Raw genomic sequence first — 27,290 nt, 5'->3', positions numbered from 1 at the left:
CTTTTAGCAGTACGACAATTTTAGCCCTGGTGCTTTTAATATGCCAAACTGCACTTGTCGGCGTGCAATGGTTTTTTAATGTGTCCTAGTGTTTTTTAAAAATAGGGCAAACTTTGCCCTAGTGCTAATATCGTACACACTTTGCACTTGCACTGGTGCAACGTTTCTGTAATCTGGCCCCAGTTCTGTCTTTGATAGAGAGACTTTCATTCTCATTGCTTCTGTGTTTCTTTTCTGCTTTTGATCCTGCAGGTGCTTCTGTTTTTAGACACTTTTCATGTGGGCCGCCTGTTTTTTCACTGCACTGTTTTCTGGCAGCTACCACTGATGTGGTGCATGCCAGCTATTTACCGTGTGAGGTAAACAGCGTCTAACAACTTGGTTAGATCTGATTTTCCAAATGTTTCAGGATAGTCTCTGAAACAAATAAGTGGTTTCTACAATATGTTGTTAATTTCACCAGTCAGTGGAAATTTCGAGTGCCCTGCCATCTTTAAAAAGATGCAATCTTAAGTCTGTGGTGAAATGTGCTTTGTGTAGAAAATGAATGGGCAGACGTGTAAATGCTTCTTTTTCACCCTCACAATACCTATGAGTTTTAGGCTATCTCATTAAAGCAATTCAGGTGAGGCCCCGTCTGAGATGTCAGCATATGTGACGTTGTCAGGTTTTCACATCACTATTTCGATAATGCCAATCAAAGGATCACAATAGCCCATTCATTATGAAAATGGCGCAATGGAGGCATCTTCCCTTCACTTTCATTCACAACTTTTCATGCTTGGAGCAATTAATAGGCTGGGAGGTCACTGTACCCATTACTTATGTGCCCTATATGGCTTTGTGGATCAACGTCCTACTGTTTCCCCATTGCAGAATATGTCACTCTTGTAACTTTGTTGGCATATGTGTCACACACATTGGCCCACATTACGAGTTTGCCGGTAACCCGCCGGTAGCTGCGGCGGGTTACCGGCAAACTCGCCTTAACGTTACTGGTGCACGATTTCCTGGTGTTACTGGGAAATTACGAGTGCCGGCAAATGGAGGTAAATTCCCATTCCATGGAGTCTCATGGAATGGGCTTGCCCCTCTCACCGACACCGGTAGCAATGGTGCTAGTGATAGGGGCATTTCTTTGCCGGTAGGGGCCTGAACTCCTGGCAGGTCTGACCTGCTGGTAGTTCACTGCCCCTACCGGCATATTCAGAGTGTGCATGTCCAGGAAAAAGGCCGTATCTGGTATAACCGGCCATTTTACCAGCATTTTCCCCCGACCGGCACACTTGTAATGAGGGACATTCACTGGATTTGGAATGGCTCCAAGTGGAGAACATTTCGGGAATGCTGTGACCTTATTGGCTTTGGACATCACTTTCAGTTCAATAACCTTGGCAAGGCATTCAATGGTCACTTTCTGTGGGGAACTTGACACTGTTTTTTTTTTGGAGAATCAAAAATCAGTCTTGTTACAGATTTTCTTTCCCTTTGTATGAAGATTGTGAAGGTGCAAAAATTGCACAATGGCTAACATCACATATAGGTGTTTCAGGAGTCAATAGTATTCTTCAAGGATTATGCAATTATAACAGGAAATAAAGACACAAGCACAAAAATATGTCGTCAAAATATTTTATTGAAGTGGAGGAAATGGGTAAAATGTTTTGTATGCTTTACTGTTATGTGATTAAAGGTCAATTGTATTTTATTGTTCATACGTATCCTGTTATTATGTAATGTAAGGCAACTCTGTGGGAAGAAATGTTGTAAAGAAAAGGTATCTTCTGAAATTGACACTCACCAGGCCAAGGATCCTGAAATGTCTACCTTTGGTAGAGTCCAAGGCAAGGGGTCCCTTGGACCTTAGGCCAAGTGTGACATCCCTGGCAAAAGTGGACTCTTGGAGCTGCCCTGCAGCGTACCTATATAGAAGGAGGGCCAATTTGAATAGCGAGGTCTGCTGCGAGTTGGAGCCCTCTAGGGGTTGGAGCACTGGCAGCCTCCTTAGAGGAGATGTAGGCTGGCCTGGCGTAGAGGTGCGGAGGACCTTAACTCCGCGTAACAAGCTGGATGACCTTCAGGGACCCAACAGAAGGAGAAAAGTTGAACATGCCACCTGTTATTGGTGGCCTGTCCCCATGAGCCAAGGGGAGCACCATCAGCAAGCAGCCGAGCCTAGCGGTCCCTTGCGCCCCATGAATTACACAGTTCAGGTGAGGAAATCAAAAAGTGTATCACTCTTTCCACCTTGGCATCCCGGTAAGACATAGAGGGGAGCATTGTAGGGTACAGAAAGGTCACCCTGCTGCTGCATGTAGTGGCCTGGGCTCACCGCAGCGTCTGATGCTCATGTGCTATTGTGATGATTCAACTTATGTAGCACCAGTGGTCCAGGGATGAATATCGGTTTCTAAACCATCAATCAGCTCCACACCTCTAGTACACCAGAAGGGATCTGAACAGATTGGAATAACAAGCAAATTATAAACCTTCATGTCCAATTTTTCTAATATGGACGGAACAGCAGACACTTCCTGATCCAGACCTTGCAGGTTGTGTACTGCGGGAGGACCACCTAGGAGGAAACAGGGCCCAGGGTGTTGAGGAGATTCCATGGGATGAGACACAATAGTTCCCCTTTAAAAGGGAGAACCTTTTAGAGTTGCCACGACAGGTAATGGCTTATTGTCATTATGGTATACCTGAACCACATATACGATCCATGACTCTGGGCACAAATGCCATGAAACCAAAACAAGACTTAACAACAGAAAGACCATTCAAGGTACTTCAGGAAAGAAATCCTCCTTACTCCCAAAGGTATAATGGAAAAGAATTTAGAAATATTGCCTCAAGTAAATTGTCTTCCTCTGTAACAACACATTCTAATGGTTCATCCTTAAATAACCCTAAGGGAAATGAATCTACTCTTAAAACCAAGAAGTTACTAAAAAGAACTGATTTTGTTGTTGGGGACTACAAGTCCTATAATCCCATAAGTACTGCAACGAGGAAGAAGGCTGAAGAGTCATGTAGTAGTAGTAGTCAGACAGACAATTAAGCCTGATAGCCCACACCTGAGGGAAGCTGAGAGGCTTTCAAGGCTCCCTCACTTGCAGGACATTAGAAGGAGCTGGAACTGTGGCTGGAGTTGATGCAACAGTAGCAGAAGCAGAAGGAAGAAAGCACAGTGTTGGCAATATAGGCAGAAGAGGGAGAACCAAAGGGACGCCTGGACACTGATGCAGCAGATTTCACCTGCTTGTCCTGTGAGGGTCTTGTTCCCCCAAGCTCTGAGGTGCAGAAGCTGCCCAGCGAAGGCATGCAGGAAGACTGCCTGTCCCCATGTGAGCCTAATTGCAGAAATTGCACAGCAGGAAGCGTGTCAGAGACAGTGGCAAGAAGCTGCTGTGAAGCCCTGGGCCTCAGGAGCGAGAGGGGCTCCTTAATTGAGTGGCTGGACCAGAGACACCTTCAGGGTGATGGACCCAAGTGAAGCCAGAAGTTGTAGACGTTGTGCAGCACGTGGATAAAGGAACACAGAAGCCGGTGAGTTGAACTAGGCGTTCTGATTCCTTACGCGATCACTGCCGGGAACGGAATATCCAGCTAAATAATCACTTGCATATGAGTACAAGTGATGCACAGTTGATAATTGAATCTTTAACAAAGAAACACTTGAATTGTAGCACTCGCGTGTGGTGAGATATTCTCTTTCATTGTTGTGAGAAGCAAATGCTATGAAAAGCAATTGTTAAACTTAAAACCTTGTCAAATGCATGAAGAAGTGGTGCGTGTGCCTAATTATGATTATAGGGAGAATGACCTCTGATACTTTATTAACGCAGTCAACAATTGCTAAGCAAGAGAATGTCAAGTGTTTAACCATTGTTATTTGCAGTTGGAGAGAGCAAGCATTGCCCAAGCTAAAAGTGAACAAGGTATTTCCCAATTGAGACAGAAACTAGCCTTTCCCAAAGGTGGAGAACAGTCTAAACAGTACTGTGGGCCAAATAGAATCTCAGCATTGCCTAAGATACAAGTGTGCAAGCATTACCTGAAGCCAAGAGTGTGGAAACAAAGCTTCTGGGTAATTATTCTGGCTAACAGTTGGCAGAGGGATAAAGGCAAAGCTGGGGAAGGGAAACTTGCTACTTATAAACATTCTTTAAAGTTGATGCTACCTACATTGCCAAAGACCGCAGGAGAAAGAGAGAAGTGTGTCCCAAAGGCAATTATAGGTTGTTGTTTGCAGACAGACAAGAAAGGCAAAGAGGCTGCCCCTCTGAAAAGGAAGGTTCAGAAGAAGAGTGTCTTATTTACTTGAATGTGTTGAAGTACCCGAAAGTGAATCTTGTTCTATCTGAAAACTATCTTACAAAATGATGTAGCCAAAGTGGTGGCGCATTGTTGCAGGCAGATAAGAAAAGACGAACAGGCTGCCCCTCTGTTCAAAGTAAAAGTGCCTTGTCTGCATGAAGGTGTTGAAGTACCCAAAAGTGAATCTTGTCATAACCAAAACCTGTTTGAAGTCACAAAGTACTGGTGTTGGGGTTGTGTATTTGGTTGTCAGAAGATTTGAGTCTTCGGTAGCACAAATGAACGTGGAATACTAGGAGGCAAAGGGAATAGGCCCTTCTGGTAAACTCTTGTAGAAGTTGAAGTTGTGGAAGTGCTGTGAAGTCATCCTGACAAAGATACCTTCTGTGACTCCTTATCTTGTAAAGTGAAACATACTAAGCCTTAACCAAGAACTGTGTTTCATTAACCTTTACAAAAGTTGTATTTCCTTTGAACTGTGGTAATTCTTCTTGGACAACTGGAAGTTGTGGAAAGCATCTGGGCTGGAAATGACTGATGCTATTTTGGTGAAATGGAAAAGCTTATCACCACGAGGAGACGCTTTTATGTTATTGGAACTTTGGTTAACAAAACTTTACTTTGGCATTGGCGACATCAAGAAATGAATCGAGACTGTATTACATATATGGATTTCCTGGTTTATTTTCGTTGAACATTGGAGCTGAGTTTACCCTGAATCCTTTCAAGGGGAGCTCACATATGTAACTAAGAGGTTCTCATCAAGAGTCTCTGAATATCTTTGTTGACGTTATGTTAATTGCCATAAATGTTCCTATGTGTATTTGATTTTTAAATGTTAATGTCAGACATCCTGTGTTAAAGTGTTTCCCTTTAGGTTTGATAGACAGGGAAATCCTTGTTAGAGTAGGGATAGTGAGGTGTTTAATAACATTTATAATAAAATAAAAAGGCATATTCTTAACAATCATCAAAAAGTTGTCCAGCTCACATTGCTGACCCCTCACAATACTGACAGGAGGGAGTGCAGTGGAGTGTTTACTGTATGGGGGAGAAGCTACGAGCTATGTGCAGACTGCTTTCCTTGTCATTTCTGCTGCAGGTTTGCCTTACAGTGAAAAGCCTTATTCCGGATGCCGAGCGTCGCACAGAGCGGCAGAGTGTTTCCTGTGTGGGAGAGAAGCTATGAGCTATGTCTGCTTTCCTTGTCATTGCTGCTGGAGATTTGCTTTACAGTGAAAAGCCTTACTCTGGATGCAGAGTGTCACTGTGTAGGGCAGAGTGTTTCTTGTGTTCCCGGGAGAGACAGGGGCAAAAGCCTCTGAGGACTTGAAACGATCATGCTGAATTCTACTATTGAACTATTGAAGCTGAGCCTTCCCACCCACAGACTCATCAACAGTCAAGATGTCAGGTGAGCGGGACAACTATTAAACCCCCAAAACTGCTTAGGGTGTCATCAATGGCACCTTTGCCGTTAAAGTGTGCTTCCCGAAAAGACACTTTTCAACCAAGTCTGAAAGATGCAAAAACCTGGACTAAAGATTCAACGGTGGGACTGGAATGCACGGGTCTAGTCAAAGCCTTGAAAGGGAAAAAATCCCCAACAACGCCTAATACACCTTGCGGCAGACTGGCTGAAGCAACTGAGAATCTACCAGCAATGAATATAAAGCAGGTCGAGCTGGGTTTAAGTGCTTTTAACACAAAGACGATTATAAAAAAGAACGACCTTGATTTAACGGGCGCTTTTTCTATTTCTCCTCCATGCTCCGCTGAACCGTCTATTCCTCCACCTGGTCTCTTGGTCTGCCTTCTCCATCCTTGACCTGAGTTGTATAATCCACATTGACCGGTCCCATCTACGCTCCTTTATCTTCCTGCATCAGTCCTCATTGGCACTCCACATCAACAGGTTCCATCGACCAACCGCTGCCTTCTTATCCCCATAGGACTAGGTTACAAATGTCAGCAAGCATAAAACAAGCTTTAAGCCCCACCCGCTTTTTATGTGCTGGTCCCATGGCTTTTTGTAATGGCCGCCCACTATGGGCAAAGTCCATGTTCGAGTTTATAGCTCAGTTACACTGAGTTTTCGAATTGCCAGTTTGACTTGTGTAGCTTTCCTCTGTTTCTCTGCTCACTACTCCTTTCTCCCTCATCAGCACAGATGCCTGGTAACCACTGCAGGGTCTTCTGGCGGTTGCAATCCTATAGAAGAAAGAGACAAGCACAGGCAAGCATTGTGCACAACAGGTATGAGCAAGAAGAAGTTGTAAAGCCAGGCACAGGTAGAAGGGAAGAGACTGCCCCCACAACTCCCACACCATGTCTCTGGGGCAGGACTGACTCTGGAAAACACCCCAGTAGGACTCCGCCCCCAGGTTTAGAGGAGTCCCCATCCACTCTTGTCCAGGTCAGGTCCCTGACTCTCTACACAATCACAATTGAAGCCAGCCCAACTGTGAATCTCTTCAAGGCTCCCTACTTAACCGCACAGTACTGCATAATAATGTAATTATGTGCATTTGTACAGTACTCCTCGTATGTTTGCTGCCCCTGCCCCCCTAACCCTGTCACTTAGGGTAATGTTACCCTGGAAAGTCAACTGTTGTCTTGTTTTGTCCCTTGTCAATGTCCCTATTTATTCACACCGTCATAAAGGGGCTCACTACTTGTTCTCATCTTTGTGCTGTTGTACAGGCACCCTTCTGGCGAATGTGTACACCAACTGTAAATGTTCTGTGTAAGTCATTTCTGAAATTACATCCCTGTTCTTCAAATATATACAAATACCTTCTTGAGGTAGCACTCACAAAATACATGCTAGCATTCCTATTATAAAATGTGTGCGCGCGTGCGCACACCCACACACACACACACACACACACACACACACACCCAGACATAGGTATCTAATGGCACACATATTTGGATAGTATGGAAAGTTGTTGATTCAGATCAAACTAAATATTTCTGGACTTTTCCATTTTGAATGCACTCACTCATTTGTTTAAAAAATATGTTTAAGCACTATGTAGACTAGTCCTAATAGCATCTCTCTCCTCACAAAGATAGCGTTTGCCTGGTCCTGTAATAGAAACCAACAATTTCAGTACCAAAATGGTCCTCATAGTATATAGGTAATGTGCCCCCCACACTCCTACACACACGCACACTCATTTCAAATATTGCACACACACACACGTTTTGCATAAAATGTAAAACAGTCACTCACACATGCATACAAACCCGTTAAAAAAGCATACCCTCCCATAAGGTAATTGGTCTTCCCTCCTGCCAGGGGCAGCAGGATTCAGGAAGGCTGTCACAGGCACCCTGGTAGTGGAAATAATAACATATGTATGGGTCCCGATAGGATGTGAACGTTCGCTTAGCAACCAGTGAGTTGCGGAGAGAGGAGACTGGGTGGTGCCTCTTAGCTCATGGACGGGACGCCCGGACCAATAGAAGTGTATATTTATATTTCAGCAGTGGGGGACAGTGTGTGAGGGGGGGGGGCAGAGGAGGTGAGGGATGACAAGGGAAGCAGCCACACCATCTTCCATCCCCTGGCTTTGCCATTGTAGAAAACAAAAGAAAGAGGGTGTCTCACAGAGATACAAAAGCTTCACAATTAAGTGAAACAAAATGGGGCTTATTAAACCATATTGAAAAACGAACAAGGAGGATTATGGCACAGCAGGTTTACAACAAATCCTCAAATCACATTTCCTAAATGTATTTCATTAAACAGCACATCATACGAAACATGAAATAACAGGTCACTATGGGAACAACAATATTCTAATACTAGTGACATATTAGGAATAATCATAGCACCTCGCCTTAGTAAACCGTGCTTTTGTGCAAATGGCAGTATGGTAATACAGGAAAACAGGCAGGCTATACATAGAAATCCCAATTCATATGCAAAAATTAAACAATCTCCTATGTAAACATAATTTTTTCTGCAAAATGCATACAGCATAATAGTGCAAATATACCCCAGTACAAACATACAGATCTTTGTTTATGTATCAGACACAAGTCTGTATCAATTCATGTAGTATATCAATGGCCATGATAGGCCATACGCTACCCTACATAGTCAATCCCAGACCATGAGTAGTGGAAACTTTGCCATTGGACCAAATTTCATTATGTTGGCAAGGACAGCATTATGCAAGAGGACAGGGGAAGACTGCGGAATGTGTCCCAGGAACATGCTGGCCATGTGAGATTACACAGGCACAGAAATCAAGAGAAGGATCAAGACTGTGGGGGTCATTACGACCCGGGCGGTAGGGAGTTAACGGGGCCGGTAGAGCTGCCAGCCCACTTAATCCCCTACCGCCTCATTACGAAGCGTCCTTAGCGGTTCTCGCGAGCAGACCAGGATGCAAACAACAGGCCCGTTGTTTGCATCCTCCCCGTTTCCATTGAGCCGTATGGGGGCTCAAATGGGAATGGGGATGTACCGGGTCCGGGTTCCCTGATTGGGGAAATACCAGGCCCTCCAAAGTCAAAATGGCCTGGTATTTTCCCATTCAGGGAACCCGTACCCGGTACCCGGTATGGGGGTAGCCATGCCGAAAATAGTGGCATGGCTACCTCCATAGTCGTAATGAGGCCCGGTGTCTGTTTATCAATTCAGAAAGTAGATCTTTAGTTTGAAGATTTCGTAATCTACCACCATTGCCTCCTTAACTATGGAGTGCCATATTATATATGATGTTAATGTTAAAGGACATTTGTACCGCGCACTATCACCACCGGAGTGGTCCCCTGGTGCTCTGGCGGCTCTGAAAGAGGAGGGGAGGTTGAGTTAGTGGGAGGAGGCAGGAAAAGTGCAAGAGAGCAGTGATGTGCTGTTGGCGGCCTCAGCCCGGTGGGTCCGTTGGCTGGGCCTGGGGTGTTTGCGTCATGATGTTGAAAATGGACGCAGAAACTAGCCCAAATCTATATGTCTGATAAAAAAAACATACTGTAGCTACATATCATCCAGTACCAATCCCTCATTAAAAGGCATTGCTATTGGTTTGTATCAATCTTCTTTTTCGACCAAAAAATATTATTTAAATTAATTAGTCGAAATATTTTGCATAAAATGTTAGAAAATAAAGATGCAAAGATGACGACATTATAAGGTATCGAATGTAATTGAATTCGTGGACACTACATCTGTCATAGTCCTCGCAGGACATTCTTTGAAATCTTGATTATACAAAAAAGAAAATGGAAATTGGGCTAATATCCCAGTTAGTATGGGAAAGAGAATTCCTCCTGGCGTCATTCTACGGCCCTTGTCAACTAAGCATCCATTAAGATTCATCAATTATGTTCATAGAATGCGAGCAGCAAATCCCAGGAGACCATTAAGTGCACATGTGCTTGCAATGGTGCTAAATTAGATGCACACTTGTGTTTCGAGAGGCCAGAGTCGCCGAGTATGAAATATGTCTGTCTCACTCCACAAACGAGGCAAACCATTACGTGCAATGTTTTGGTAACCCCAGGCAACAGTTTAGAATGTTCGAGCATAATTCCTGGATGGGTCATCAGAGGGTCAACCTTCATTGGTGAGACATTTCCTGAAGAGGAATATTGTGTACTCGTTCCTGAAGTACAAGATTTCTGGGGCTGCTTCATTAAAACAAATAACAAATAAAAAATGTTGTTCCTATCAAAGCACAGCAATCAGCTTTCCCCTCTGGTGGTTACCATACATCAAAAGAGAAGAGAAAAGCAAGGAAGGTTAAAGTGTTAAAGTTTGCAAGTCTAATGAATACAGAATGATGAAAGGCGAGTGAAGTTATTGGAACAGGACAAGACGTTTGACGGAATTCTGGCAGTAAATCTGCCAGAATACCGCCAAAATGATTTACCGATATCGCCACTCGGTCTGGTAGCATTTCCATTGGATTACGACTGGTGGTAGACAGTTTAAGTCCCCATTTCATGGACCCCCATTGGACTCCATTGGGGATGTTGCCAGTATTACAGGTGCTGGTAATACCGGCGATTGTTGCAGGTAAATTGGTGGAATGCTCTCCAGCTCTTAGCTGGAGGTCACTCCGCCACCTTACCGGCAAACTCGTAGTTGGCCGGTGCAGTAATCTGCCACTATACGTTAATACTGGTATGCTATTACCCCACCGGCCAACTTGTTATGAGTCCCAAATGTGGGTGGGTAAGTGAGGACAGTAGAATGTGCAATATTCAGAAACGTTATCTAAACATTGTGTCAGAAAGAGAACAAACTATTTATTCCTTCATTGGTGTTTTGTATCACGCATGCTTGCAGAGCGTACCTCTTCTAAGCACCAGAGGGCATGGGAACGTACAGGCGGTATAAGGGACACAAGAGGAAAGGAAAAAGAGGTAGCCTTCTTATGTGGCAAAATAATGCTTGCCCAAACAATCTAACATTCAAATACTCTGGGGCCGATTCATGGAAAAGTGTGCATTTCTCCTGCAATTGCTTCACACGATAAGGACACTGTGCAAGCTTGCGTGCAGAATAAATAATGAACACTGCACGTATTCATGGAATTCACTGCGCAAAGTAACCGTATTCGCATGTCGCTCCCGGAACGCCCCCTAAACGCTCCCACGCAAACACAAACAGCCAGAACAGCTACCTTTGTGTGCTCCCCGGGCGCAAATACATGCACCATTCAAATAGCGTGTGGGGTCTGCCGCAAACAGGCCTGCATCTCAGGGACCCTGCGCAAGGTCCGCCGTAACTGTTACCGGCACCCCGACAACATGCATATGATACTTCGTAACTCAGGGGAAACTCGTAAAATCTACTTTCGAACTCACAGAAACCATTCCTATACCCGGCTTCACTGCGTACGCCCACCCCTAAGTTAGATCAGAACTCCGGTTGAGCACACGCACTCCTAAATCTGACATGCAAACCACCTCCACGCTGCAATTTCTATGCACAAGTGTCTGAATGCCTGCCTTCGGGTGGCATAGAGATCGAGGGATTTGTGTGGCCATTTCTCTACCGAGAGGCTGCATGTGTGGTTCCATGAATACATGTTGTTTGGCGCAATTGTGGGCGTGCGAGGGACTGCCTGCGGGCCGTCCCGCATAATGCTCACTTTTTCACATGTTCTTCCCCATTTTCTGTGTTTCGCCCCCTTCCCAGCCGTATGCGCAAGCCACGCCCACGCTCTGTGTGGTGTGTCGCGCAAGGCGCTCGACGGCTCGCAGAGATGTGCTGAGTCTGCGTGTACTCCATGCAAGTCCTGGAAAATTCCAGCGCATTCGATTCTGTGAATTGATAAACAGGATTTTGCACGCAGTTTGGCAGGCAAGTTCCCTATTTCCTGTGCACATATTTCCATGAATCAGGCCCTTAGATTAGAACATTGGTGCAAAGAGCCAGCCCTACCCATGAGCAGTCAGTGAGGTCTCCCAAGATAAGTGGGGCTAAACAGGCAGCAGCTGACCCAAGAGAGAGGCTTCTGTAGCGACTATTTCTGACATGAGGCAGTTTGTACTCCACGAGGAGGACCTTCCATCTCCCACCAACCCCAGCAGGTCCCTAGCCACCTCCATGAAGCTCCTGAAACTCCCACCAGCCTTACTTAAACATCTTCAGTCAAAACCTTGCCTCCTCTCGTCAAACACAACCTGCTGCAGGTCCCACTTGCATGGCCCTGCATACAAATCCTCTTACACCCCTCTGCAAAGGCCATGCCTACAGATAAACCTCACACAAGTCCCTGCACATATCTCCGCTCACTTCATTTCCCAACTGACCCGCTACCTCTGAGGCGCTACTTACAAATAACCTCCAGTGAAGCCGCTGAAGATAATTTGCTTTCCTCCCTCACCTGAATCCCTGAAACCTCACATTTCCTGAGGGGGCATTTGTAAAGACTTAATGTGCAGGGAATAAAAGACATGCACCTTTTATTTCATAATATGCACTCTTCTGTACATTCTGGTAAACAAACAGGCATAAGACTTATGCCTTCACACCTGCCCAAATTGTAAAGATTGTAGGAGAGCTTCAACTCTTCCTTTTTATCTAACCCCACAAATCCTAGGACCCGCCCTGTCTGCAATCCAGCTTGTGTCAGTCGTACGTGCTGAGACTGCCAGCATCTCTTTGTTGAAAGCAAGGACAAAATATATATTAACAAACAGATGCGGCTGGCTTGGAGGGGTTTTGACAACAATGCATTGCCCTAAAGAGGCTGGTGGGGTTGGTGCAGTGCCAGTGGAATCTCTGTGAGTGGCTTTGTTAATAAATGATGGAAAGTGTCAGGTCTGGATGTTGTGATCCCTGTATCTCTATGAGTGAAAAAGGTAAAAGTCTGTTTGTTGGAATATTGACTCATGAAACCGCGATGTCTGTTCAAGCCCCCTGCCTGTGTATTGAAAATGTGCACGCATTTGAATTCCTAGGTCTGTCTGGCTTTGTCAGTCCTGAAATTACCCTGGAGTACCGCAATCTTGAGATCATCAAGGGTATGATTAGCTTCTGAAAAATGCTCACCCACTGGACTCTCGTTAGTACATTGCTTCACGCTTTAACGATGGAGGTTAATGTATTTATGTAGGGCTTGACGAGTTTCCACCAAATAGTAGCCACATCCCAGACATTTCATGCACATAATCAAGTAAACAATATTGCTGGATGCACATGTAAACCGTCCCAGAATTTTGTAGTCTTGCCCCGTGTGGGGTATCTTCATTGTGTCTGAAATATTGATATGCGGGCAGATTAGGCATCTTTTGTTTCTGCAAGGTACAGTTCTATACTCTGTGCTATTTGTGAGTAGTTTGCTTCTGACGCTCATTCCCTTCAGATTGGCTGGTTGTCTGAAAGCGAGGAGAGGCATCTCTGGAAAAACCTCTCTCACAAAAAGAAGTTGTGTGGTGTGTGATTCTGGTGATCCACGGTCAATTCAAGCTTTGCTTGTGCTTCTGATTCACAGGGAGAAGGCTTGCTGCAACAGGAATGCCACTATCGACTTGGAATTGTCAGAGGTTCCTTTTATGTCTTAAATTCACAGGGAGTGCATTCCACAATTTAGGACCAATGTACAAAATCACTCTTCCTCCTTTGCTTTGAAGATCTAGTGCAGCCCTGTTGTCAGCTTTAGAATGCCTTGGGATTTCTAGGGAGAACAATTTTGTGCTGTGCTTATCATGGGAACAATCTGAAATGATTCACTTTTTGAGAAATATGTCAGATTGTTGGAGTGGGCAGCTTTCTAGAATATATAGGTGGCGTAGATGATGGGGGATCTGGAGAGGGGATATGTAATTGTACGGTCAGTTGCTCATTGTTAGTCAGGCCGTTGTGTGCATTGTATCACTTTGACAGGCTTCTCTCTGCTTTTTGGGAGGAGCTTCTTCATTGAGTTTCCATAGTCTAGCCTTGAAGGCATTAAAGCTTGCACACCTCTGAGGAGATCATTCTCGGAAATATACATGTTATTCTATCAGAGCAGGTGTGTTACCTGCATCTTTAGCTCCCCAGATGCTTTGCACTTCAACTCCCATCTTTCCTAACCATCATAGTCAGTGGTGAGGGGGCATGGGAGTCATAGCCCAACACGTCTGGGGAGCAACAGGTTGCAGACATATGCTTTACAATATTGTGAGGAGATTAGTTGTTAGGAGCCTCTTCCAGATTTTAGGGAAATCTCCAGTGACTAGGTGTGTGTAAAAGTATCTTGATCCTATTTTAACAAGCTATATTGACTGGGGAATTAAAGTAAATATAAGTGCTACATTTAAAAGTGTGTGGTTTAATGTGTGCTGTCCCATGTTAAATTAGTCTAGTTGGTTCCTGAATAAGAATCATGCATACAAGCTGGATGATACACGGAGAGACAGTGACAAATGCAGCACACGCATGGAAGGACAACATACTCGGTGACACTCCTATTGCTATAGAGGACAATGCTTGCCTAGAGATAAGCAGTGTTTGTATTATGAGCCATGATGAGTACAATGAAACAGGACGTGCCTGCGGGAATAGAAAAAGCTTGAATGCACATGTGTGATACAAAAGTAAGCACATTAAAAGGATTTTTAATAAATAAGTAGCTGTGGACTGTGAGGGCACCATGAAGTAAGATGCAGACACCAGATTCAAAGTTCAAAATAAAATGTTTATTAACTGAAATGACAGGATGTTTGAAGGCCTAACTTGCCGTATGCTAAGGTAGGATTTCCCTACCTGACAGAAACTAAGGCAAGCCTGAGCCATAAAGTTAAATTTAAAAGTCTGTCTGTGTCCAAAACCTATCCTTGCCATCACAACTAAAGCTAAACAATGTGTAGGGATATTAACAATAAAAGAAATGGTGATCAAAACAAAGTTCTGAGCTTTTTCCAGCTCGTAGCTTCCTTTTCAGCTTCCCTTCGTCAAGTTCAAGAAAGTTCCAGAAAAGTCTCGGAATTACTGTCCTCAAGTTCAAAACAGTTCCACAAATCCCCAGAGTTCCCTTCCCCAAGTTCAAGGCAACAATGTTCCAAAGAAAATGGTCTTGAGGGCTCCGTCCTCAAGACAGCGATAACGTTTATCAAGTCTCAGGGTTCCCTTCCCCAAGACTTCAACTTATCAAATTATACTTGGTTTCAGTCTTTCAATGTTCAAAACAACTCCAAATCAACTTACCAATCCTTTTGGATAGCCTTAACAACTCAATCAGCTTACTCCTTCTTGGTTTCTTCAAACAAAGTCTTTGGCTTTCACACTTGAGGGTTCCCTTTTCTAGGTGCAGTTTTCAGAGAACACAGTCCACCCATTACAGGTCAGGCAACCAGGAACCCTGGGCTCTTTGGCCCACACAGGTCCTTCTGTATCTGCCCCTGTGTGGAGGTTCACACTCACTTGGCTTCTCCATGTGAGCCTCTTGGCTTTGTGTGAAGGTTCCACCCTCACTTGGTTTCTTCTTATCAGCCCCTTGGCTTTATGGGAAGGTTCCACCCTCACTTGGTTTCTTCTTATCAGCCCCTTGGCTTTATGGGAAGGTTCCACCCTCACTTGGTTTCTTCTTATCAGCCCCTTGGCTTTTCCACAATGTATTACAAATCCTTGACCAGTCTTTGGTCTTGCCACACTGTAATCATGCAAAACATTCACTTTGTGGTAATTTTACTCCTTCACCACCTTGCGGCCATGCTCTCTCGCAATCTTCCACTCTTGCATTCTTGCATCTTACTTTGCTTTCAAACAGGCAATACTTGCACTTTATATTCATTTGTCATCTGGTCGTAATATTGCCGATAAAGGTTTTATTCACTTTGGTATTCAATATTTCTAATCATTTGCTTTGCCGCTTAATTTTCACCCAACCCACGGCCTCGGGTTCATTTCATTATCAACAAGCTGTTTCGTTTGTTCGGCATACGCCTAGCTTTCCCACAACCCCCAGGAGTGCCCCGGTTCGAGTGAATTTCTCCCTTCATTCACCGGTCCCTTGCGTTCCCCCCTGACAGCTGTGCTCTTCAGTTTCGGCTCCGCTCGCTGCCTTTCCTGTAACCATGAGCCGTGCAAGCACCTCTGATGCTTTTCTGTCCTTGCCAGCATCTCTGCTTCGCTTCCATAGATGCTGGTGGCTGCTTCATTTTCTTTTCTTCATCTGCAGCTCAAGCTGTGTTTCTCTGACCAAGGAGGTTCCCAGACTTGTGGTTGTCTTACGACCCGCCTACTCCTGGGCTCCACAGTTCCTTGGGATTGTCTGCTGTTGTCCTGGCCTCCCTGCAGGACCCACCACAACTGCCTCCTCTCAAACAGGACTCCCTGCTGATCTGAGTGTTGCTGGTTTGCTCCTTTCTTATACACCTGCAACCACTTGACAGATTGCAGGTGTGAGTTCCCAATTGGTATTAGCTGACTGCTATTAGAGTAGAACCTGAGACATGCCTGAACTTTACAGTACTCTGCAGGCATCTTCCTCATCTCAGTACTAGTGTGGTGAAACAACTTACCGGTGTTCACTACTCCTAGTCGCCTCTTCCTTGTCTCAGTACTGTAGTAGGTTGAATGAGGGGAAATGATGGGAGTTGTTTTACAATAGCCCATAAAGGGCAGGGGAGGGTTAGGTTGGTTCTCATATGGGAAAGGGGGATACCATGTCTCACCTGTGGGTACCCTCTTCCAAATCCCAAGAAGCCTCCCCCCAGGTGATTCTCCCTCACGTATCCACCCCGAGGGTCTGTATCCAAAAGTGATGGCCTTTCCCAGGCCACCTGAGAAGAGGATCCATGGGGAGTAGGAGTGAGGATACCCTCAGGTTTCTGACCGGACTCTATGCAATAAAAATTAATTTGGATTACACCACTGGAAGTGTACCACTCTAAGATCCATAGTCTATGTTGGCCAACCCTTGACACTTCTTTCTAGCTGTAACTATTTTGGTTGTTTATATATTGTCAGAATAACCCCTTAGTGTTTTGCAAAACCTATTACTTCTGAAACAAATTGAACAAAAGAGCTATGCCCTAGAAGGGTGGATAGAGTTTTAGAAGAGGATACTGCTCTGCCCTATGTTGTGGAGCTCTCACAAGGTCATAAGAAAAAGGAGTGCTTCATAGACCCTGAATCAGATTTGATCATCTTGTGCTCTCAAAGTCTGAAATGCACTGCATCTAGATTTAGAACAAGCCCTAGACACATGCTACATGTCAAAACCTGGGGCTCAAAGGGAATTCACCATGTGCAAAGGACACAATAATATGTTGAGGCAGAGCAGAATAGTCTAATAATACTGAAGGCTCACTTGCAAAGCTAAGAGGCGATCAGCAAAGTAATTTGATGGTTTGGAAAAGACAATGTGGATCATTTTCATGGTGGTGTTGGGTGTGCACAAAGTGTCAGGAAACACCTCAGGATCTTATCACAGCTCCAGGGGCTTTGCTGCGCATTAGAGGCCCCGCAAGAGTTAACCTTGTCTTAAGCCTCTCTGCACATGTCGGGATCTTATCACAAGACGCAGCCCACCTGTGAAAGCCACTCTTTGCAAAAGCTGTCTTCATGCCCTCAGCCATCACTGATGCCTCATCGGCTTCAGTAATTTGTGGGAAAGACCTAGTCCACCATGCTGGACTTTGTATCTCGTTCCTGCTGATATCTATGAGTACCAATTTCGGTTGGGTGATATTTTATGTAAATATGTGCTCTGTAAAGCGCTTTGGATTAAGGCGCTATATAAATAACACATCATTATCATTATCTATAACCAAGCCCGCACATCACCCATCTACTACTCCATGGTTGTTGTCAGATTTACTTTGCTTAGGTTGGCCACTCTTTGGACCATCCACCTTGGTAAGGTTGCGGTCTGCCAGAGTTCCTGAGCACCTCCCAGTGGGGAGGGATCTGGGTAAATCTGGGCACTGATTACTTGTTACCTCTCTTTCAGCCCCAGTTGTGTCCCACTTTAGAGATCTCAGTCCCATCCCTTCCTATCTCTATGCTGTGTGCTTGATCAAAGACCCCCCTCCTGTCTGGCCCAAATGGTCTCAGCCCACAATCACCTTTCTGATGATGCACCTCGTTATGTCTTGGGGAGCGCTTGATAGGTGTTAAGGGAGATGTAAGCTGACATCAGCTCCTGTGCGATACTGGTGAGTCCAAAATCTGACATGCTGAGTAAGAATCATGAGTGAAATGTTTCGTGCATTTTTTGTAATTATTTATCTATTTTTGAGAAGGGGTGACGGGCAAGGATCATAATTACCGAATCGGCCACCCTCATCTGCTTTAGCTCAAAAAAGAGCGTCACCCCCCACATTTGATTTTGATGCGGGCAGAGATGATGAGGATTTCTGTGGAATCTGCATGGTCTTGGCACCTGCAGAGTGATGGCAGAGCAGGTAGGCGTTCATGAAAATGGCATTGTCCATGCCCAGGCATGGCATGAGACATTAGCGACCCATGTTGCTACTAGATATAAACTAGCAGGGAAACCCGGGCACTCCAGGAGTTTAATATTAGAATTACACACATATCATGCATGGTTGGGGTGGCTGGCACTTCAAAGCAATCGCACCGGCCTCCTTCCTGCTGTTTATGTGTATATTGAAAGGGACTCCAATGTGTTCTGGGTCAGGTTCTTGCTGTTGGATTATGTGAAGTCAGTCCACACGGCTAAGGTCTTTATTTAACTGGTGCAATAATTTAAAGAGCGAGATTTTCCTTATTTTTGGGAAAATTTGGTGTGATGCATATTTTAATACTTCAAGTGGTTTTGGAGCAAGTGTGGCCTTTATAACTTGGATTTTGATGTGTGAGGATCTGACAGTTATTAGATGGCTTCCATTTGGATAACATGCTAGCTTGACCGCCCTTTGTGGGGTTTTTCACCATAATGTTTTCCTCCTTGTGAATTTGTTTTCCCATTTTACAGGTGGATCGTATCAAGGACCTGTCAATTGTTTTTCCCACCTAGTTTTTGTGTATGCAATTATTCATGAAATACAATGTCGGTTTAGGGTGCACTCTTCATTCAACACACAGTTCAATATAATTTCTCTTATTACAATCACAATTCCTTCCTTTAACTTACATTTCTGGTGTGTCACAGTATATACCGCTGGCTGAGGCGGACTCAAGAACTAATACTATCACATCAGTCCCATGACCTTTACGGGAACCTGGGACGCGCTCCCCTCGAGTTATGACCTTTCCTACCTTATACGTTTATCAATACTAAAAACAAATAATTCAATAATTCACAGCATTCTTTTTTTCCAACTAAGATGATAGTCGAAAGCAAAGAATGGTTTGAATTGTTGATTAATGTATTGTTAGTATTGATGGAAAGTTATAAGGAAGGGTCATAACCCGATGAGAGCGCGCGTCCCAGGTTCCCATGAAAATTATTGCACTGAAGTGACTTTCTTCAATTATTCATGTCAGTTTACCACTGATCAAGGTTGCTTGCACATTTGTGTTCTATTTTCTATTTATTGCCATTTTTTCAGCGCACGGTTGTCACAAATCAGTTTCCTGGTGTAGGCAGTGGTCATAGTGGGCGGGAACGGTCGGGAACGGTTGGGAGCGGCGCTCCTATTGTTTTATCTTTAAGTTTTACTGTTCCTATACTTTTATTTTTAAAATAAACCATTCTGGAATGGTTTCGTTTTCAAATAAAAGTGTAGGAAGAATTGGTTAAAGAGTCAAGACTCTTATGCTACAAAAACAGGCAGAACAGATGCTATCTGTGCGGATATAAAAAAAACAGCGCTGATATCTAGGTTATCTTAAAAAAAACACCATAAATGGGGGTGCTGCTGAGCAGCTAGAAATTTGGGGGCATGAGTCGGAGCTCATGTCCCATTAAAATCCTGATTCACCATAGATCCTGACACACACCACTGATACGATTGCCGCTGGTCCTAAAGTGCAGCAACCGGATTGGCGAATCTGCGGTCCAAGATTTGCACGGAGGGCTGAGCCGGGAGCCGTGGTTGAGCGAGACGAAGTGGGGGTGTGTTGGTGTGCTGGGCATTGTAACACGTTCGCAGAGGGGATTTGACCAGCAATACCCAGCGGAACTGACGGTGAGTTGGGCATGGGGCAGGACCCACACTATCAACTGTGCGACATCACCTACACGTGGTGTACCACACTTGAAGAGCCCCTGCATGTCACTAATAGCCCATCACAGCCCACTTTGATACGTGCTGCTGGCTGCACAAAATTGGCTTTGTGCAGTGTGATGCAATCAAGGAGCCCTCTCATGACACCTCCTGCCTGTGATTGCCCGCTTTGAGAGCCTGTGCTGTCGACACTACGGGAACGCTTGCTCCTCCAACGATACACCGGCTGGGGTCTAGCAGGCTCGTGTGATACATGGGCCGGTGCTGTACGGCATTAAAATGCATCATTGAGCATAGAGCTGAATCACATTGCCATCTGTGGGTGTAGGGTGGGCCTACTTTACTGCATTTGACTTGCGACACCCTGCTTGCCCCTAATGGCCATTGTCTTGAGCTCTTCCAGGGTGTACGCAGTTACCACTGCTGATCCATTGCTACGCTGACACCCTGTGGCCTGACCAACTGCTTTGAGGGGAGGACCAGATTATATCCTGATACCTGTAGATCACTTAATACATTTTTTCTGCAATTTAATACCTCAGTGCTACCTATATATGGACCCGCTGGACTGCACATAGCTTGGACTGTATTGATACTGATGTCATAGCCAATTCAACGACCCCGCTCTCAATGTCTCTTGAAAGTAAATGCATGATTTAAACATCCTTCAGCAGCCAGTTACCTTTCAAATTAAACCAATAACCAGAAACTGCTCAGCGCACTCGTATAGAGTCTGTGGTGTAGTGATTGACTCTCTGGCTGTGGGCGCAGACCCTATACTCTGCCGTGTTTGACCCTTTTGACCATGGCCGGCATTAGGCCGAACCTCCATCATTCTTATCTGTGACCACAACCTAGAGTGGAAGTGCTTTACTAGTTAATTGAGGGATTGCCCCAGTGACAGACTCCTTGCAATCGACCTTGCCTGCACTGGGAGGTCCTGAAGCTCAGATACTTGAATTGCTTGGCGTGTAAGACTCTAGGGCATCATCAACACCTGCTATAAGAGAGAAATCATGACAAAAGGGGTCAGGTGGAAAAAGAAGGGGCCCATTAACTGATTCATTAACACTCTGCCAAAGGCCTCTAGATCTGCAAATCCTGTTGCCAATGACGACCATGGCCCGAACTCCGGAGATGCCCACGAGGATCATCTACTGGCAGCAATGGAAAATGGCTTCATGGCAGTGAACATGAAGCTAGATGATATCGTGTTCACTTGCACATTAAAATCCAAGCTGGAGAAAGACCAGAATTGGGGAGACAGAGGATAGGTTCAACAGACATGACAGCGACATAACAAATCTGAAGCTGGAGGTGAACAAAATTTGCAATAAGTGCGATGCCCTAGAGTCGCGCTCTAGGCAAACTAGAATGCCACCTTCATGTTTACTTGATGCAAATCTGTTAGAGCTACTGTGGGATATGATTGAGGATTTTTTCCAGAGAAACGAGGTATCTGTACCCATTACTCTATTGTCTGGGAGACCTTCAAGGTGTGGTTGAGGGGAGAAATGATCTCTATGACAGCCAGTAGCTGGAAAGAGATTACAAGAGAGTTGAAGATGGTAGGAACAGATTTGAGGCAACTTGAAAATGATTACGGCACTTTACATGACAGAGCATCACTGGGACTCATCAAAGGGAATGTATTGAAATGCAGAGAACTGGCTGATAGAGAGGTTCATCTGATGAGCCAGTTTACCCAGACACAGCGATATGGGGAAGCAGATAGGCCAAGCCGTTTGTTGGCAAGTGTAATCCGGGTGGAAAAAGGGACACAATATATTACCGGGTGTAAGAGGCAGACATGTACCATGTCAACTACACATGAGGAGATTAACGGTGAATTCCACCAATATTACAAAGTCTTATTCGCTAATACGGATGAGTGTACTGATGCTGATTTAGTCCAATATTTGGATGGTGTTTCTCTTCTGTGTCTCTCTGATGAGGCACAAACAATACTCAATCAACCACTTAGACTAGAAGAAATCACGGCTGCAATTATGGCTCTTTCATCTGGGATGGCTCTGGGTGCAGATAGGATAGGAATTGAACTATACAAGGAACTTCGACAATTGTTGGCACCCAAACTGTTGAAAGTCTGGGAAGAATCCCTACGGGTTTGCCATTTACCACCTATGCTCTCTGAGGCCGTGATTACAGTGCTACTAAAAACAAATAGACCGGCGTCTGAAATGGCCTAGTATAGACCATTATCGCTGATTAATACTGATACCAAAATCTTTGTAAAAATGTTGTCTACCCACCTCCTACCGTATATGTCAGCATTGGTTCATCTGGATCAATCTGGATTTATCCCGGAACGATCCACAGCGCTCAATCTACGTAGACTTTTCTGTATTATCTTTCAAATAAATCCCAATGCCAAGGCAGTTGCTACCTCACTAGACGCAGAAAAGGCTTTTGTGAAAGTTCCTTTTTGCAGTCCTACACCAAATACGGTTGGCGGGTCACTTTATAGAGTTTGCACGGCTATTATATGTTAAATCGTCTGCTAAAGTCCACACTAACGGCATGCTATAATCCACCTTTTATATGGAATGTGGGACGAGGCAGGGCTGTCCACTGTCCCCACTACTTTTTGCATTAACAATAGAGCCTCTTGCACGAATGATGCATCATAAACACGGACATAGGGGGATTTGCATAGCAGGGCCGCTGCAGGTTATATCCTTGCATGCTGATGATACACTGTTATATATCCGGCTGGCTGAGCATTTGAGCATTGACAACTGAATATGTATGTGGGGTGGGAGTGCCAAAATTGAAATGGGAAGGACTGGCCAAACCATTTGAACAAGGTGGCCTAGCAGCGCCCGACTTTGAGCTTTATTATATTGTTTCACAAGCCTACAAGCCCAGTATGCTGGCCATTGGTATTCCATCGATAATAACCCAATACACCAGGCCCTGGAGTCATATAGCGCTATCCCAACACATTTGAAGTCGATTATTTTGGCTGACCAACACAAGGATTTGTGCTCTTTTGACCCAGTGCGCGCAACAGTAAACATTTGGTCAAGATTGTTTAGGAGGCTAGGTGTGACTGCCCCATACTGTGCATCTGCCCCTATGTGGAATTGCACAGGACTCCCTCCAACATATGACAAAGACATTAAGAATACGTGGGATGTGGGGGAAGTGATGACCTTATATGACTTGTTCCCTGACTGGATGTTTGTTACACTCGAGGAATTTGTGACTAAGCTGGGTGACAATCCGATTAGGTCATTTCAATACTTCAGAATGAGCACGTCAGCTCGTCGCTGATGGCCCTCATTTCCTCAAGAACCGAATATTTGTGAATCTGTAGAAATGATATCGCTCAGCGGAAACCTCAGGAGGCTTGTGTATAGACTGTACAAGGCATGCCTGGCCAGTCAGATATCTGTCAATAAGTCCAAGGGGAAATGGGAGAAAGATTTATGTGCAATACATTGGCCAACAATGGTTGCACCAGTGTTGCCTGACAAAAGAGGTTTCCCTTAACGTAAAGATCAGGTTAATACAGTTTAAAATACTGAACCAATTGCACTCCACTCCTGCACGCATTTTGGAATTTGCACCAAATGTTAGTAATGAGAGTGTGAAATGTGGCATGGCTGCTGCAGATTCTCTCCATATGTATTGGAACTGCCCGCTGATTTCTCAATTCTGGTGGGAGGTTGCAGACATCCTATTTGATATTACCAAACTATCTCTGGTACTGTCCCCCTAAATACGCGCTGGGAGACATCGGGAAGGTCACTGTAAAAATGTGCATGCTCTTCAATTTGAGTTGTAGGATTGCTAAAAAATGTATTCTGAAATATTTTGCAGATTAATGGCTCAAGGAGCTAACTAATGCTAACGAAAGGAAAGAGGGCTACATTGTACTGTCTGTGTTCAGATGTAGACCAGAGGACATTAGAGGACCATTTCAAGAGTACTTGTTACAAATAAATGAAGAAGAGGGAACGGCTGGACCGGCCCTCTTGTGTCTATAAGTATGGTAAAACATACTCCAACCAATACTATGTCATCTAACACTCTGATAAATAGTAGTAATTCAATGTTTGCACTTTATTATGTTGTAATCTCTCTGTCCACATGGTTTGTCATCAAGGTAACATGTCTGCTGCTAAGTTAAATAAGGATAAAAAAAATAATTAAAAGAAACTCCAATAATTTCTCACAAACAGAATATCAGGCCAAGCCTTTTTCAGAAGAATTATGGATTTCTCATTTTGAAACCGTATTCTCCATCTCTAACATAGAGCAACATTGTGTCCACAACATTTCCCATTTTATTTGGAACCTACAATTTGACTTACAAGACCTTAAAAGAATAATCTGCTGGCTTTCAAACTCAGCGGCCCTTGGACCAGACTGTATAACTAATAAAATGCTAAAGACTCATGTGACGGAATGGAGTAACATTTTGTCTACAATATTTAATCACTCCTTAGCAGTTAAAAGATTTCCTAAATCGTAGAAAGAATCAATAATTGTTGCAATTTTCAAAAAAAGAGATTGTCAAGACCCCATGAATTACCAACCTATAGCTTTACTTAATGTCATGGGGAAAGTGTTTGCAAGATTAATAAGCTTTATGATGTTCTCCAATCTGGTTTTAGAAAAGATTTAGGAACTATTCCTAACCTAGTAACATTATCTGTAATTAAAGAAACTGCAATGTCTTCTGCTGAACCAATTTTTTTAGCCTTCATCAATTTTATATTAGCATTTGATGCAGTTGATCATGGCATGTTGTGGGCAAAAATGACTGCATGGGGCTATCCAGAGTTCTTATTGGAAATAATAAAAGGCCTGTATTCAGAAACAACAATGCGAATCCGGCTGAATCAACAAGGCCTTTTAACGCGATCCATCAAAACCATCCGAGGACTGAAGCAAAGCTGGATACTGTCGGCAAACCCTTCTTAATTTATTTATAAGAGATATTGGCTTTCACTTAGCGAAAGCACAAGCATTCCCTCCAAAAGTAGCACTTTTTCCCATCCAATGGTTACTTTATGCAGATGATCCCGTCCTTATGGACCAAACACCAATTGGTTTACAGAGACAATTGAATGCACTACACAACTATTGCCAAAATAATAACCTTACAATTAATACACATATCATGCCTATGATGTGAAACCTGGTTGAATAAAATTGGAGCATCTTGGGAAACTCTACTTAACAGCCCTGACTCAGTGAAGTTAAAAGAGTGGAGACTGGATTGGTGTAAAACAATCAAGGAATGCGATAGGTATAAAACCTTCAAAAGTTTCCGCTTCGAAGCAAAAGTCCTGAAAGTGGTACCACGTTATTCACAGTATTTCCCATGTTGTTACAGACAAATGAACTTTTTGAGATGTTGCATGAACCGATGGAAAACTAGAGAAGTTACAGCAGGAGGAACAACACAAATTCTTCCTCTAACCTTTACCACTTCTGTAATGCGGAAAGTGAATCCCTAAGATGCTTGGTAAAAGGATGCATTAATTTAATCACAGTGAGAAATACTTTTGTAAGAAAACATTTTAAAGACTTTGCTAACCCCTCAATGCACACAGTCTGGCCGATGATTTGTAGAGGAGCCCATACAAGTTTAATATTGGACACATTGAGATTTCTAGAGTTTTTAGAGATGGATTCATGATCCTTTTTATGCTAGATTCTCTGATTTTATTGTCAAAAATATATTTTAAATTTACTGTATTTGTATTTACGTTTCATATTGATATTTTATAATGCAATTATTGTTTTTGTGTAAAAGGCTTTGCAATATAATATAACCAAATACACTAATAAATAAAACAAAATAAAAGTGCAGGACGCCGTTGAAACTTGCACTTCAGTGCGGATTTGTGGGGAGTGGGGCAGGCCAGCAGGGACAATAATTCCACTACTTTTTTTCATACCCTTTGACCACTGGGCGTAGAACTCAGCGAGAAGGAATGGGCTAAGAGCCACATGCTTGTGTATATGTATTTCCAGGATTTGTGCATATATTCTGAATGTCTCTTTTCGATGCCTTTACTGCTTTTTATTCTTCAATCATCTTGTTTTTTTCAGAAGAAGAAGCTAAAGAATAAGGATTTTTGTTCTATAAATCTTCTATTAAAGGGTTCTGACTCTGAGTGTGTTTTTGAGAGGACAGACTTGAGGATTTCCTCTGGTTTATGATTCAGATGGGAACAGGTTTGATTATAATAGTTATAGTTTTGGGATAGGTGCAGGACCTTTAGTTTGGCCAAATATTGGATCCCCCATATGTTACTGATAGTAGGAATTTGCCAAACCTCCTAATCATTTTGTTCAGCAAGTTTGCCCATGGGCCATGGCAATGTATTGTTTTAGGAATATGGCAGGATGGTCAGGCTGGGCAGGCTTTTTAACTACTTTTACAAATAATGTTTTAAAGTCCTGCACCGAAATACAGGATTCCACTTTGAAAGGAGGTATATTTGTTTTTATTTAAATCCCTATACAGGGAGGGCATTTCCCTGCAAGCTTGTGCTGCCTTTCTAAAATATATTTTTTTAAACTTCTGCCCAAATTAGAACATGGAGTAGAAATTCTATAACTTCCTTTTTCTATGTCTATTGCATAGACAGGAGAAGGAAGTATTTCCTCTATGTCTACTACACTTGTGGTGATGCATGTGGCTGAATATTGGGGCTGGTGGAGAAGGGCTCAGCCCACCCTAATGTGGAATTATTGGTAGCTCTTATGGCTCATTGGTTCATAAAGATTCCACACTGGAGTCTTTGTTGGCGCAGCTGGGGTGCCTAGTTAGAGGGTAGTGAGATGGAGATGCTGTGCCTCAGAGCACCCCTTGCTGTCACTTGATAGTAATTTGTGTTTTCTACTGAACAGTGATCTGAGAATGAATTACACGTTTGGGCTGAGGTAAAATGGATAAATATCAGAATGGTAATTATCGCATGGCCTTAAGCCCTATCGAGTTCATCATCACCATTCTTAATGGTGCACGGTCAACCAAATCGGTCTTTGATCTGAATGCCCATTTGCCAGAGAACCAGCTATGGAGTGTGCATAGAGTCAAGAATGCCATGAGATGCACAAGGAGCCTTCGTTTGTCTCCAGTAAGGTAAGGATAACATTAAAAACCATGCACTCGAATTTCAAGGGCATTGGAAACTAGGATTGTGGGTTTGTGATTGGTAGGATTCTTTTTATAGAGCTACGAGAAGATCAAGCCCTATTGGCAGAAACAAACTCTAAATGTTTGGGGTGCAGTTATTGGGGACCTAAACACATAAGGGACAGACATGGTCTGCCTGGTGGTAAAGGGGCTCCCCAATACAGATGCTCAGTGGAACTTGATAAAGTCTTCAGCTGGT

Source organism: Ambystoma mexicanum, chromosome 14 (assembly GCF_040938575.1).
Source record: "Ambystoma mexicanum isolate Mex_15411 chromosome 14, UKY_AmexF1_1, whole genome shotgun sequence".
NCBI classification, from domain to species: Eukaryota; Metazoa; Chordata; class Amphibia; order Caudata; family Ambystomatidae; genus Ambystoma; species Ambystoma mexicanum.
This window is presented reverse-complemented; position numbering follows the sequence as displayed.